The 16192-nt window shown below is 40.3% G+C and overlaps 1 protein-coding gene and 1 pseudogene across 1 annotated transcript in view; both read left to right on the top strand.

Annotated features, from left to right (window-relative positions):
• Positions 1-16192, top strand: part of LOC124777725 (probable DNA-3-methyladenine glycosylase) — a 76726-nt gene that overhangs the window by 47849 nt on the left and 12685 nt on the right. The window lies entirely within an intron of this gene.
• Positions 3885-4002, top strand: LOC124778103 (annotated as a pseudogene).

Raw genomic sequence — 16192 nt, 5'->3', positions numbered from 1 at the left:
AATTGGAAAAAATTGATTGAAAGAATAATTGAAAAGAAATTTTGAAGGTAATTTATGAATCTGTGCACAATCTTGGGTGAACTTTAACTGATAGCAATATCAACAGACCTTTAACATCATTACATTCAAGGTCAATAAACACAATTTGCATTACATACTGCTCCTTCCAGTAGTGTGCGGTACCAAATAACCACCGCAACCATTGTAAACCTTAATCTTCACATTAATTCGATTGTGTTTAGTCTTGATTCTGACAATGTCGATGCTGCAACGCTCCTCCGGATACTGAATAAATTATTCTCTTCTGCACCAAACCTATTGATGCAGGATCTAGGTGGCAAAATGATGAACAGATAGGAGTTGACCTTGAATAAATATTGCTTTGCTAATAAGTACTTATAACACTTTTAATGAATGTTTAAAATACACATTTCTAACAACACTGATACGACGGATCCAAGCATATGTCTGCACACTCCACTTCCCGAAACAAAAGGGTGAAGATACATGAATTAATAAATTGAAGAGTGTGCTTCTTACTTTGTTTCACACAGATATTTAACGACATATTAAAACATTTTCCTTGCCACAAAAAAACTCGTTAATTTACCCTTGGTGGTGTCTATAACTCATTCAGTTTACATATAGCTTATATATAAGAAAAGAAAAGAATGAAAAAATAATAAGATTCAATACAATTCCCCTCCCACTGTGCACTGACGTCATACAGAGGTGCACAGTGCCTGAGCTTATTTTCCTTTCTGAGGTTTGATGATTCTGGTCATTATGGGCATAGCCTATATTTTCGGCCATTGGAGTTATCCTGAATGGTTATCAATTTATGTGGTCATGTCAGTTTCTTTTAACATGTACATATATATTTTCTCTCCTAACGAAGTGCATGCTGTAACGTAGTCCCATTGTTGTCAGTCAGCATCTGCACAGTGTTTAGCTTGCGAAGTAGATGCGTGCGGCCCAACATCCGTTATCGTCACAGTTCACGCTCACGTATCCCATATGAGGCCAGAGTATCCATGTCGTGCATTTACAGTGAATTTCACTGCACAAATTCGTGAAGCTCATGTTCAGCAGTATGATTCTTTGTGAAATTTTCAATGTGGTGACAACTGGTTTCCATATCAGCGGCTCGAGTAATTTATTTCAACTTGTTGCTCTCACTTATTCAGTGGGGAGACCAGCCATACATCCGACATCCATTGACAAGGTATGTTCCTTTCTGCTTATACGATGTTGTCGAGCACAGAAAATTCATGTTACACAAAGTATTGCCACTTTTAGTTTACCGCGCACACACCCACATATTGTTTTACCACATGTTCACTGAACACTTTGCAGCCAGGTTTCATATGTTTTTGCACTTTGTTTTTGAGCTTCTTTCATACAGTTGCATTGCATAAAGTTTTTGTAGTGTCTTTTCCGCATACCCTACACATAACATTATAAAATACAAATACATTTACAAAATACACTTATCCTATTCATTTGATGACATGCCATTATCGTCGCTCATATACATCATGGTCTGTAACATATTCTCTCCCCTTTTTGTATTTATAGGGTCATTACTTGTCATTTGGTTTTAGTACTTATTGTCAGATATCATTTTCGTTACAGTATTCGATTCCAATTATATGAGTACACGTTTTACTCTCGTTTGGTTATGCATACTTCATATAACATTCATACAATAATTTAATTTCAGTTTATAATGACTTCTTGTCAGAGCATATTTATCAATTCAAAAAGAATCAAAGAAGTAAATAATAGCCTCTCAGATAACTACGCATGGCCTCACCTCTCTAGCATTCTCCAGGAAGGATCTACACACTGCAGAGTTGTGGGAATTCCACTGAAAAGCATTTATGTGCTCAGTTACATCTCGTTAATAGACTTAATTGTGATTCCAAGAACAAAATAGTTTGTTGTTTCTAAGCACAACTCAAATCTGACGATACCAACTATATCAAATACTTATTCAGTGCAGCTCAATATTTAGTTGTTATGTTCATTGTATAAAAGATAACCATTTCATGTGCTAAGGTTTACAGAGTTGTATCATCAATACAATGTGCTATGTATAATGAACGCAAAACAATGTTTACATAAGTAGCAAATGTGCATAAAACTTTCAATGTAATTCAGTTGTTTGGCGCTTTCATTGGTAGTCGACACTCACAGTGGGTAGGTTTCAGCCCCTTGATTATTTGGTAGTACTCAACCTTAGTTCAGCATCATTCTACATGATGTGCTGCAACTGTTTTCTTCTTCACTTACTTTCACACTATCACATGCATATGTATCATAAACTTACAACTATATTTACTTGTGGTGCAATCCTTTCTTATGTTTACATGGTACCTAACACTCTACAAGCATTTATCTTTCTTCACTGTCGGGCATTTCAATGCATCGTTCCCTGGAAGAAAAACCTTAATACTAACTTAAAACTAAATTTTCATAGATAGGTGTATACAGGCTCACTGGCTACCAATACATTCTTCATTTATACCAATACGTTCTTCATTTATTCAACCATGTTTTCATTCACCTCAGTGTGCAGTCGTGCTATCACAAAATTTATTTCATGTCATGCGTGCGTCTCTACTTATCTTATAAATCTGAAAGATGAAGTGTATTAGAGGCACGGTGCAACCTCTTATTCAATTTGTCACTAATACTGTACTTGCTTATTTACCTTCAGCAAGCTTTTTCTCCTCTATCAAGTATGATTATGCGTGCACCTTCAATATTTAAATTTGTAAATATTGTACAGATATGGATATAATGTATATAATTGCATAGCTTAAGTATATATCTCGTAATTTAGCATCCCTTTCGTGTTTATATAATCCCATAGGTTATCCTTGCACGCACGCACGCACGGGCGTGTGTGTGTGTGTGTGTGTGTAAGATAGTCATAGTTATTGTGTAGACTCTCCCTTAATGTTCTATGTTTCTGTTTATTCAATAGACTTTACAAATGCTAGTGTGGGTTGTAGTTCATCAGATTTGTTTGTTTTGAGCACTACAAAACTTCCAGCTGTGCCTGTATGCCGCGCCGCACGCACTTGCGGTTTGTTGACAAGCTTGCTTCCCAATGTGCATGCGCTGTGTTGCTCTGATAGTACTTGCGTCGCGACGGGTTTTGTATTGAATTGTGTGCTACTGTGCATTTCACAACTTCATTTATTTGTTTAAAACTGGGCTACGCGCAGGGCAAAACATTGTATTTAGAGTCTCGTCGTTTCTAGACACATAAAAGCAAAATTATTCTTTGTTGCAACCACTCATCGTATCCTTTACACATTTAACATATAAGAAAAAACACAAACAAAAATTTTACTTAATTCAGATCAATTCAATTCCTTTTATTTGTCGGAAGACAACGCTGCTGTTGCATAAGACATCGTCAAGTACAAGTTATTTCTTTGTGGACAACACAATATAATGTTTCATATAACTTACATAAATTTTAATTTATACTTGTATGAGTTATTTCTTTGCAGGCAACAGAATACAATGTTACATATTAAACTTACATAAATTTCAATTTACACTTTTATATTACCCACTTTATAATATACATAATTTAGTTCACATTACAGTTAAATGATTTATAGTATTACATAAAAATTCCTGAACATTACAGAAAGCCTTTCTTTTTAGCCATGATTCCATCAACATTTTAAATTTATTGTGTGGCAGTTCCTTAATACTGTGTTGTATTTTGTTCAGAGACACCTTGCCAATGTGAGTAAAATTGTTTTTCGTCTTGGATAGTCTAGTCCAGGGGACATTTATCAAGTTTCTGTTCCTGGTTTCATAAGGATGGACATTAGCCCTAGTTTCATATATAAGAGTATGACAACGGCCTTGCCACAGTGGATGCACCGGTTCCCGTGAGATCACCGAAGTTAAGTGCTGTCGGGTGTGGTAGGCACTTGGATGGGTGACCATCCAGGCCGCCATGTGCTGTTGCCATTTTCCGGGTGAACTCAGCCTCATGATGCCAATTAAGGAGCTACTTGACCGAATAGTAGTGACCTCGTTCAAGAATACCATCATAACGACCGGGAGAGCAGTGTGCTGACCCCATGCCCCTCCTATCCGCATCCTCCTCGGAGGATGACACGGCAGTTGGATGGTCCCGATGGGCCACTTGTGGCCTGTAGATGGCGTGGTTTTCATATATAAGAGCATTCTTTTTGGCGTAGACAAGAACTCGCAGTATGTACAAGCTGGGAATAATAAGTATTTTATATTTGGTGAAGTATTCTGTGCAGGAAGTTGTGTTTTGTAGACCAAAAATGCATCTTACTACTTTCTTCTGCCACAAGAATATGTTATTAGCCCCAGCAGAGTTCCCCCAGAGTATTATCCCATAGCTCAAATGTGCGTGGAAAAAATGCATAATAGGCCATAAGGAGGAGGTCTTGATTGACACAGCTTTTTAGTTTTCTTATCAGGTAGACTACTCTTGATAATTTATTAAAAACTTTTTCTGTCTGGTATTCCAACATAACTTACTGTCAAGATGAATGCCTAACAATTTCACTGACTTTTCCATGAGTTTGTGCAGGTCAGTATCAAGGTTCCTGTGGGAGAAAAGCCTGTGTTCTGTTTTATCATCATTTAGCTTTAATCTGTTGTCCCTGAACCACTCACTAGCCTCTTCCATCATTAGTTCATTCATTTGTATCACAACCTTTTCATGTGTATGAGATGATGAAAGTGGTGTCATCTGCATACATCACTACTTTACATGGCACCATACGTGGCAAGTCATTTGCATATATAACAAACAGGAAGGGTCCCAGCAAAAAACCTTGTGGGATCCCATACATAACATTCTGAAAATCAGATTTTTTGTTTGGATTTATGATCACCATATGTTTTCTGTTAGAATACCAGTTCATTGCCTTTTATTCCATAATGTTCTACTTTTTTTATTAAAATATTATGTGAAATAGTATCAAAGGCCTTGCTAACATCCAACAGAGTGGCATAGGTATGTTGTCTATCTTCAAAGCCATGTAGAGCAGATAACACAACATTTTGAATGGCCTTAATTGTAGACAGTCAATTTTGAAACCCATACTGAGCCTTGTTTAAGAGGTTATTACTTTCAAAAAATCATTCAGTTGGTTTTTTACTATAGTTTTAATAATTTTTGTTATTATTGGGGCTATTGCAATAGGCCTATAGTTTTTAGGTGTGTTTCTGTCTCCACTTTTATGCACGGGCAATATGGTGGTTAACTTCAAGCTGTCTCGAAATACTCCTTTTGTGAACATAAGATTTATAAGGAAACTCATACGGTGACAGATTGTATTTTCAATTTTTTAAGGATAAAATTGGACAGACCATAGACATTTTCTGCTCTAGAGTTGCTCTTCTTGGAGACAACCATTATTTCCTTAGGTCAACAGTTTTCCACCGAAAAGTTTCTAAACCAGCATTAGATCCATCTTTCCATAAAAAGGGCAGTCTATCTGCACTTCTGTGATTATTTCTTGCCGTGACTTCATCTGTCATAGAAAATTTTCCAACAGTTATGAAGTAATTATTAAGCTCTTCTGCACTTAAGGGTATGGGTAATTTTTCTGTGGTAGTCCTAGTGTCTGTTTTAATTACATTCCATGCTGCTTTGCATTTGTTGCTGGAATTAAGAATGCAATCGCTATGGCCTTTTCTTAGCTTCAACAATCTCCTTCCTGTATATCTTTTTTAGTTTATCATAAGCGTGTTTAGAGTGATTGTCTCTGTGAAATTTTTCATAATACACTCTTAGTAAGATCCTTAATTTATGGAGATGAGGTGTATACCAGTTGCTGGAACTTCTGTTCTGCTTCTTGGTATGTGACCAATTTGATTTTGTTTTGAGTGGGCAGCACTCATTAAAGATATTTACAACTGTACATAGGAAGCAATCAAATGCTCCAGTACCGGAGTCAGTTTGAATCACAGTGTAATTCCGGTCAACACTCATAATTCTATGTGTCATATTTATTATGTTTGTATGATTTAGCTGTCTCACTGCCCTAGGTTCTTTTGTTTGCTCTTGACCTTTGCCAAGCCCAGTTAATTTTAGAAATATGCCATCATGGTCAAACAGCATGGGTTTCACAACATCCAAGACAACATTATTTCTGCAGATGTTGGCCTGAGCTCCCAGTTGGTGCACATTGACAGCACAGAAAGATACGTATATAGCATCTTTTCTATGTTTACTTCGTAGATTCTTACTTAAATTGCGTGTGAGTTTCGTATAGGAGGTGTAATTTCGAGTTTTAGTTACTGTAATCGTAAATTCAGGCAGATTGTAGCGCAGTCGTTAGGCATTTGTACAGGTTAGTTCATACATTCTTTGCGTGTTTCCCTTGTGTTATCTAGGCACAGACTCGTGTTTCAGTAACTGTTGTTCAACATCGATTAAAATGGACAGGGACTGTGATTGCTGTGTTCGGATGAGGGCTGAGTTGGCATCCCTTCGCTCACAGCTGCAGGCTGTTGCCAATGGGCACCACTGTGGGGAGCTGGACTTGGGTATCATGGGGATGTCAACCTTGTCCCGTCTGTCCCCAGATCGGCCTGCCACTGTGGTTGCCCCGGTTGCTGCCCGCAGTGGAGCCTGTGGTTGATCGGGAGGTCGTTCCAAGGCATGGCAGGCAGCGAAAGACGTCCCTGGAGGCTGATCAGAAAGCCTCCCCGGTGCGTCTGACAAACAGGTTTCAGGTACTGTCTCCGGCTGAGCCAGATGCAGCTACCTGCCCTGTTTCAGAGGATGATTCTCAGCCTTCAAGGTCCGGGCAATCGCAGAGGGTGGGCTTATTGGTAGTTGGGAGCTCCAATGTTTGGCGCGTAATGGTGCCCCTTAGGGATATGGCGGCTAAGGAGGGGAAGAAATCCGGTGTGCACTCCGTGTGGATTCCGGGTGGAGTCATTCCTGATGTGGAAAGGGTCCTTCTGGATGCCATGAAGAGCACAGGGTGCAGCCAGCTGCAGGTGGTGGCACATATCGGCACTAATGAGGAAATTCTCTCTGGATTCCAGTGGCTATCTGATTTGGTGAAGGCTGCCAGTCTTGCTTACGAGATGAAGGCAGAGCTCACCATCTGCAGCATCGTTGACAGAACCGACTGCGGATCTTTGGTGCAGAGCCGGGTGGAGGGTCTGAATCAGAGGCTCAGACGGTTTTGCGACCGTGTTGGCTGCAGATTCCTTGACTTGCGCCATAGGGTGGTGGGGTTTCGGGTTCCGCTTAATAGGTCAGGAGTGCACTACACTCAGCTGGCGGCTACATTGGTAGCGGAGGCTGTGTGGCGTGGACTGGGCGGTTTTTTAGGTTAGAAGACCTCGGGAAAGTACAGGGTGGGCTGCAATCTCAAAGGGTGCATGGCAAATACAGGACGTGCTTGGATCAAGGAACAATCGGAATTGTAGTTGTAAATTGTTGTAGTTGTGCTGGGAAAGTCCCTGAGCTTCAAGTGCTAATAGAAAGCACAGAAGCTGAAATAGTTATAGCTACAGCCTGAAATAAGTTCTGCAGAAATTTTTACGAAGTCTCAGATGGTGTTCAGGAAAGATAGATTAGGCAGAATTGGTGGTGGAGTGTTTGTGTCTGTCAGTAGTGGTTTATCTTGTAGTGAAGTCGAAGTAGATACTTCGTGCGAATTGGTATGGGTGGAGGTTATACTTAACAGCCGAACTAAGTTAATAATTGGCTCCTTCTACCAACCCCCAGACTCCGATGATATAGTTTCTGAACAGTTCAGAGAAAATTTGAGTCTCGTAACAAATAAATACCCCACTCATACGGTTATAGTTGGTGGGTACTTCAACCTTCCCTTGATATGTTGGCAAAAGTACTTGTTCAAAACTGGTGGTAGGCAGAAAACATCTTCCGAGATTGTCCGAAATGCTTTCTCCGAAAATTATTTCGAGCAGTTAGTCCACGAACCCACACGAATTGTACGAGGGTCGGTCAAAAAGTAATGCCTCCCATTTTTTTTCTACTTAAAGAAATTAAGTTAAGTGAAAAATTTGAATTTGGCGCCATTCCTCAAACCTTCTTCTGCAATCCACTGCAGTAGTAACTTTCTGTGTCAACAGGTGGCAGCACAGCAGAAGTTTGTAAGATGGCCGACATCGATGTTCGTTTGAGACAGCGTTGTGTGATTGAATTCTTGAATGCAGAGGGTGAAACGCCCATACGCATTCATGAAAGACTGAAGAAGGTGTATGGTGTTGTGACAGTGGATGTCAGCACTGTTAGACGATGGGTTCGTCGTTGTAAGGAAGCTGAAGGGCAAACACCGTTGACTGACGAAAAGCGGAGCGGCAGGCCGGTGAGTGCAGTGACTCCACACAACATTCAGCAAGTTGATGACATCATTCGTGGTGACCGTCGGGTGACTGCAGATGAAGTGTGTCGCATTATTTCTCTTAGTAAAGGCAGTGTGATCACGATTATTAAACAATTGGGGTACTCAAAAGTTTGTGCACGGTGGGTTCCAAGAATGTTAACCGATCAGAATAAAGAGGCAAGGAAAACAATAGCCTCCCAACACTTGCAGCGCTTCCGTTTGGAGGGAGATGAGTTTCTGAAAAAAATTGTGACCGGGGACGAAACATGGGTGCATTTTTTTGAACCCGAATCAAAGAGGCAGTCAATGGAGTGGCGTCACACAAGCTCGCCGAGGAAGAAAAAATTCAAAACTGTGCGATCGGCAGGGAAAGTTATGGCAACAGTTTTCTGGGATACAGAGGGTGTGATTCTGGTTGATTTTTTGGAGCAGGGATGCACAATAAATTCTGTTCAATACGTCACAACCCTCAACAAACTTAAAGCACGTCTTCAGCGAGTTCGCCCAACAAAATCAATGGCAGATGTTCTTCTTTTGCATGACAATGCAAGACCACACACCAGTCGTCACACCTCTGACGAGATTGTCAAAATTGGATGGGAAGTTTTGCCTCATCCCCCATACAGCCCTGACCTGGCACCATCAGACTTCCATCTGTTCGGGCCACTAAAAGAAGCTCATCGTGGGATTCATTTTGAAGATGAGGAGGCCGTCAAAACATCCGTGCGTCAATGGCTTAGGAAGCAGAGCTGTGATTTTTACCGTGCTGGGATACATGCCCTTGTTCAAAGATGGACCAAAACTGTAGAGATGGGCGGAGATTACATTGAAAAATGACAAAATAATCCTCAATGTTGTGGTTTTCAACCTATGTAATTGCATTTAAATTTCCTGACAATTAAACGTAGAAAAAAAATAGGAGGCATTACTTTTTGACTGACCCTCGTAAATGGTTGTGAAACCACACTTGACCTCTTAGCCGCAAACAATCCAGAGCTAATAGAGAGCATCATGACTGATACATGGATTAGTGATCACAAGGTCGTTGTAGCTAGACTCAATACCGTTTCTTCCAAATCCACCAGAAACAAACGCAAAATAATTTTATTTAAAAAAGCGGATAAAGTGTCACTAGAAGCCTTCCTAAGAGACAATCTCCACTCCTTCCGAACTGACTATGCATATGTAGACGAGATGTGGCTTAAATTCAAAGATATAGTAGCAACAGAAATTGAGAGATTCATACCTCATAAATTGGTAAAAGATGGAACTGATCCCCCATGGTACACAAAACAGGTCCAAACGCTGTTGCAGAGGCAACGGAAAAAGCACGCGAAGTTCAGAAGAACGCAAAATCCCGAAGATTGGCTAAAATTTACAGACGCGTGAAATTTGTCAAGTACTTCAATGTGAGATGCCTTTAATAGGTTCCACAACGAAACACTGTCTCGAAATTTGGTAGAAAATCCGAAGAAATTCTGGTCGTATGTAAAGTACACAAGCGGCAAGACGCAGTCAATACCTTCGCTGCGCATTGCCGATGGTACTGTTACCGATGACTGTGCCGCTAAAGCAGAGTTATTGAACGCAGTTTTCCAAAATTCCTTCACCAGGGAAGACGAATGGAATATTCCAGAATTTGAAACACGAACAGCTGCTAGCATGAGTTTCTTAGAAGCAGATACCTTAGGGGTTGCGAAGCCGATGGTACTGTTACCGACGACTGTGCCGGTAAAGCAGAGTTATTGAACGCAGTTTTCCAAAATTCCTTCACCAGGGAAGACGAATGGAATATTCCAGAATTTGAAACACGAACAGCTGCTAGCATGAGTTTCTTAGAAGTAGATACCTTAGGGGTTGCGAAGCAACTCAAATTGCTTGATACGGGCAAGTCTTCAGGTCGAGATTGTATAGCGATTAGGTTCCTTTCAGATTACGCTGATACAATAGCTCCCTACTTAGCAATCATATACAACCGCTCGCTTACCGATAGATCTGTACCTACAGATTGGAAAATTGCGCAGGTCGCACCAGTGTTTAAGAAGGGTAGTAGGAGTAATCCATCGAACTACAGACCTATATCATTGACGTCGGTTTGCAGTAGGGTTTTGGAGCATATATTGTATTCAAACATTATGAATCACCTCGAAGGGAACGATCTATTGATACGTAATCAGCGTGGTTTCAGAAAACATCATTCTTGTGCAACACAGCTAGCTCTTTATTCGCACGAAGTAATGGCCGCTATCGACAGGGGATCTCAAGTTGATTCCATATTTCTAGATTTCCGGAAAGCTTTTGACACCGTTCCTCACAAGCAACTTCTAATCAAGCTGCGGACCTATGGGGTATCGTCTCAGTTCTGCAACTGGATTCGTGATTTCCTGTCAGGAAGGTCGCAGTTTGTAGTAATAGACGGCAAATAATCAAGTAAAATTGAAGTGATATCAGGTGTTCCCCAGGGAAGCGTCCTGGGACCTCTGCTGTTCCTGATCTATATGAATGACCTGGGTGACAATCTGAGCAGTTCTCTTAGGTTGTTCGCAGATGATGCTGTAATTTACTGTCTAGTAAGGTCATCTGAAGACCAATATCAGTTGCAAAGCGATTTAGAAAAGATTGCTGTATGGTGTGGCAGGTGGCAGTTGACGCTAAATAATGAAAAGTGTGAGGTGATCCACATGAGTTCCAAATTAAATCCGTTGGAATTTGATTACTCGATAAATAGTACAATTCTCAAGGCTGTCAATTCAACTAATTACCTGGGTGTTAAAATTACAAACAACTTCAGTTGGAAAGACCACAAAGATAATATTGTGGGGAAGGCGAGCCAAAGGTTGCGTTTCATTGGCAGGACACTTAGAAGATGCAACAAGTCCACTAAAGAGACAGCTTACACTACACTCGTTCATCCTCTGTTAGAATATTGCTGCACGGTGTGGGATCCTTAACAGGTGGGATTGACGGAGGACATCGAAAGGGAGCAAAACAGGGCAGCTCGTTTTGTATCATCGCGTAAGATGGAAGAGAGTGTGGCAGATATAATACACAAGTTGGGATGTAAGTCATTAAAGCAAAGACATTTTTGTCACGGCGAGATCTATTTACAAAATTTCAGTCGCCAACTTTCTCTTCCGAATGCGAAAATATTTTGTTGAGCCCAACCTACATAGGTAAGAATGATCATCAAAATAAAATAAGAGAAATCAGAGCTCGAACAGAAAGGTTTAGGTGTTCGTTTTTCCCGCGCGCTGTTCGGGAGTGGAATGGTAGAGAGATAGTATGATTGTGGTTTGATGAACCCTCTGCCAAGCACTTAAATGTGAATTGCAGAGTAATCATGTAGATGTAGATCTAGGCATGCATTTTGTCTTGTGGGTTTACTGTTGAGACAGAAGAAATTAATTGATCTCAATGTATCTAACAGGAGGGTAGTTTGAGAGTTATGCACATTCACATCTATATTAATAACTCCAAAGATAAGAATTTTATATGTCTTATATCTGAGTAGAAACAATAACAATTTTTCTGTGGGGTCCACTGTAACTTTTGAGTCAGTATATGGAAATCACAATAACCAGGCATTCTGGGAACTTAACAGCAGCAGCTTCAAATTCTTCTTCTTGAGTTAAATGCTTAATATCTATTACACTGAATTTAAGTCTTACACAATCTCTTACAAGTATACCTACACTTCCTTTCCTCATAATAGATTTAAAGTAAACAGGTGCTATTTTGTAGCCATCAGGAATGTACAACTGGCTTTCATTTTTTGTGAGCCAGTGGTCATTAAGACACAGAACGTCACAACTAACAACATAAATTCTAGAATGTGACTTTCCCCCTTCTTTCAGTATACAAACATTTTCAAGTCTGTGTGATTAAAGGCCCTTGTCTTTGCCCACGTTCGTGTTTACTATTCTATATGCTCCCAGGTAGATGATTTTAGCAATTATGTGAGGTCCAGTGCATATTAGTTGCCACTTATGGTTCTGGTTTCCAATTTTTCTGGATTTTGGATGTGTTCTAAGTAATACATCTTGGCGTATATAAAATTGTGTTGTACATTTCAGCTTCCCTTTCCAGTATTTAGCCCATGCTTTAAGGTTCATTACTGCATGTCATATTTTATCCTCCAGTGATAATTCATGTATCGGTATCTTCGACAAAGATTTCTCCTACTCGTCTACTTGTTTGCAACTGAATTTCATCTCACTTGGTGTAAATCCAGTTGATGTATGGGAAAGGTTGTTAACAACTTGTAAGAAGGGAGTGACATATTCAATCCACTTGGTATGTTTACGAGGCATATAGGGCCTGAGAAACCTATTGAATTCCTTAAATACCCTTTCTATGGGGGATGCTTCAGGATGAAATTTGAATATTATAATGTGTTCGATTTGGTTGGAGCCAACAAAATATGAGGCATTATCTGTTAACATGACTTCTGATTTTCCTACTCCTGTAAAATAATGCCCTTTGATTCGTCTTATAGTTGAACTGGCTTTAGCATTCTGTACAGCATACAATTTTACATATTTGTTGAAAATATCATACATACCTACTATATACTTTACACCAACCTTACTTCTGGGATAGGGTCTATCCACATCCACAGACACCTTTTCTAGAGGTTTTCAGACCCCTTTTCTAGAGGTTTTCTACCACAGTGGTATGTAGTTCAATCTGTTGGAAGATATTAGAATATTTTGTTTTCTGGCAGACAACACACTTCCTTACCACCTGTAGAATCTTCATGTAAGGTTGGGGAAACAACAATATTGACCTATTTTGTCATTGCACTTAACAGTGTCATAATGGCCCCAAGTATTGTGTGTGTGTGTGTGTGTGTGTGTGTAAGATAAAATCATCCACATATTCCTCCGGCAAACACACATGCCATTGTTATTGTTCATGATGGTTCCTATGTAACAGAACACCTTTGTGAATAGTGAAAAACCTTTTTAACTCTTCAACACCGTTTTGCATAAGTTTCACTCTTACCTTACTCCATCGTGTGTCTACTTGCTGTAATGGCTCCATGTGTTTACACATTTGGGCATAGTATGATCAGAGTGTTTTGTCTTCATCAACATACCTCGTATTTCAATCTTCCTGCTCTAAAAGATCGTTAAATTCCTCTAAGCCTTGTGGTAGTCGAGAAAGAGCATCAGCTATTATGTTCTGGTTTCCCTTTATGTACACTATTTCAAAAGCAAATCCTTGAAGATCATACACCACCTGGCCATCACTTGGTGTAGCAATTTTCAAGTTAACAAAAATGATAGGGACTGATGGTCACAGTATACTTTTGTGTGTTTACCTCAGAGGAGATACTCAAACTTTTGAAAGGACCATATTACAACCAAACCCTTCAACTCCATAACTGAATATGAACGTTCGGCATAGGATAAGATGCGGCTGGCAAAGCTAATTACTTTAGGGGTGAGTTTTACCTCTTCTTCTGCCATTTGAAAAAGAAACGCACCCAGACCCTGAGAACATGCATCAGTGCATAAGCAAACATCCTTCTTCATGTCTGGTTGAGATAGAATATTATCATTTAATAAGGCTTGCTTGATGTTCTTGAAACTGGGTTGACGTTACTTGTCCCATAAACAAGGTCTGCTTTTCCAGAGAAGATTGAGAAAAGCATCACTGTTCATAAGTTGGTTAGGGATGAATTTCCTGAAAAATGAGACTAGGCCTAAGTATGCCTTTAATTGTCTCTTGTTTTGAGGTACAGGACAGTTCCTAATGGCGTCAAGTATTTTAGGATCTAGCAGTATGCCTTCTGAAGAGATTGTGTGTCCCAAAAACTTTATCTTTTCTTTTCCGAAACTAGATTTCTTGGAATTTTTCTGTTATTCCATGTTCGGAAAAGCAATTCAATACTTGCTCAATTAATCATAAGTGTTCTACCCATGAGGGTGTGCCAACTAAAAGGTCGTCCACATATACTGTTACCTTACTCAAAAGTTCGTGTCGTAGCACCTTGTCCAGGGCAGAGATAAATGCACCTGAACTTACATTCAATCCAAACAGTAACATTTGACATTCGAAGCTCCTACCTCCACATACGAAGGTTAATCTCTTTTCTTACTGCTTCCCTCTTTGTTCATGGTATAGGGTATGAAGTAGAACAAAAAGTTTTGTGAGGATATACTTCCATTGTGTACACAAAATTCTTAATGATACTTGGTCTTTTTTCAAACACATGGATATAAGCAAATATCAGTTTCCTAAATTCTGCTTGCTGTCCTTGAGACAAGCACTTTCATCCACTTACCACTCTGTTTATTGTGTCAATATTTACCTCTTCTGCTGCGGACTGTTAGTTATTGTATGTGTTGACAAACGTGACTACAGGATTTACCAATTGAACCTCAAAGTCATGAGTAACTTCAGTTTTACGTCTATCAGTACTTTCCCTGATTAGGTCTATTGCAAATAATTGGTTATTTACAGTGAAATGATATTGGCCTTTTCCTTTATCAGTTTGTACTTGGTATGTCCTAACTGTATCCATACCAATTAAACAGTCAACAAGTAATTTCTCCACTATCAAAACAATGCACTGTACAGAAAACTGACCTAATTGGATGAGAATTAAAGCTTGTACGAGGTGCATTCAAGTTCTAAGGCCTCCGATTTTTTTTCTCCGGACTGGAAAGAGATAGAAACATGCGCATTGTTTTAAAATGAGGCCGCGTTCATTGTCAATACGTCCCAGAGATGGCAGCACCGTACGGCAGATGGAATTTTACCGCCAGCGGCGAGAATGAGAACTGTTTTAAATGCTTAAAATGGCGACGTTTTCCTTACTTGAACAGCGTGCAATCATTCGTTTTCTGAATTTGCGTGGTGTGAAATCAATTGAAATTCATCGACAGTTGAAGGAGACATGTGGTGATGGAGTTATGGATGTGTCGAAAGTGCGTTCGTGGGTGCGACAGTTTAATGAAGGCAGAACACCGTGTGACAACAAACCGAAACAACCTCGGGCTCGCACAAGCCGGTCTGACGACATGATCGAGAAAGTGGAGAGAATTGTTTTGGGGGATCGCCGAATGACTGTTGAACAGATCGCCTCCAGAATTGGCATTTCTGTGGGTTCTGTGCACACAATCCTGCATGACAACCTGAAAATGCAAAAAGTGTCATCCAGGTGGGTGCCACGAATGCTGACGGACGACCACACGGCTGCCCGTGTGGCATGTTGCCAAGCAATGTTGACGCGCAATGACAGCATGAATGGGACTTTCTTTTCGTCAGTTGTGACAATGGATGAGACGTGGATGCCATTTTTCAATCCAGAAACAAAGCGCCAGTCAGCTCAATGGAAGCACACAGATTCACCGCCACCAAAAAAATTTCGGGTAACCGCCAGTGCTGAAAAAATGATGGTGTCCATGTTCTGGGACAGCGAGGGCGTAATCCTTACCCATTGTGTTCCAAAGGGCACTACGGTAACAGGTGCATCCTACGAAAATGTTTTGAAGAACAAATTCCTTCCTGCACTGCAACAAAAACGTCCGGGAAGGGCTGCGCGTGTGCTGTTTCACCAAGATAATGCACCCGCACATCGAGCTAACGTTACGCAACAGTTTCTTCGTGATAACAACTTTGAAGTGATTCCTCATGCTCCCTACTCACCTGACCTGGCTCCTAGTGACTTTTGGCTTTTTCCAACAATGAAAGACACTCTCCGTGGCCGCACATTCACCAGCCGTGCTGCTATTGCCTCAGTGATTTTCCAGTGGTCAAAACAGACTCCTAAAGAAGCCTTCGCCGCTGCCATGGAA

Source organism: Schistocerca piceifrons, chromosome 2 (genome assembly GCF_021461385.2).
Source record: "Schistocerca piceifrons isolate TAMUIC-IGC-003096 chromosome 2, iqSchPice1.1, whole genome shotgun sequence".
Classification (NCBI taxonomy): domain Eukaryota; kingdom Metazoa; phylum Arthropoda; class Insecta; order Orthoptera; family Acrididae; genus Schistocerca; species Schistocerca piceifrons.
Note: the sequence above shows the minus strand (reverse complement) of the source record. Positions and strands in the feature narration are given on the sequence as shown.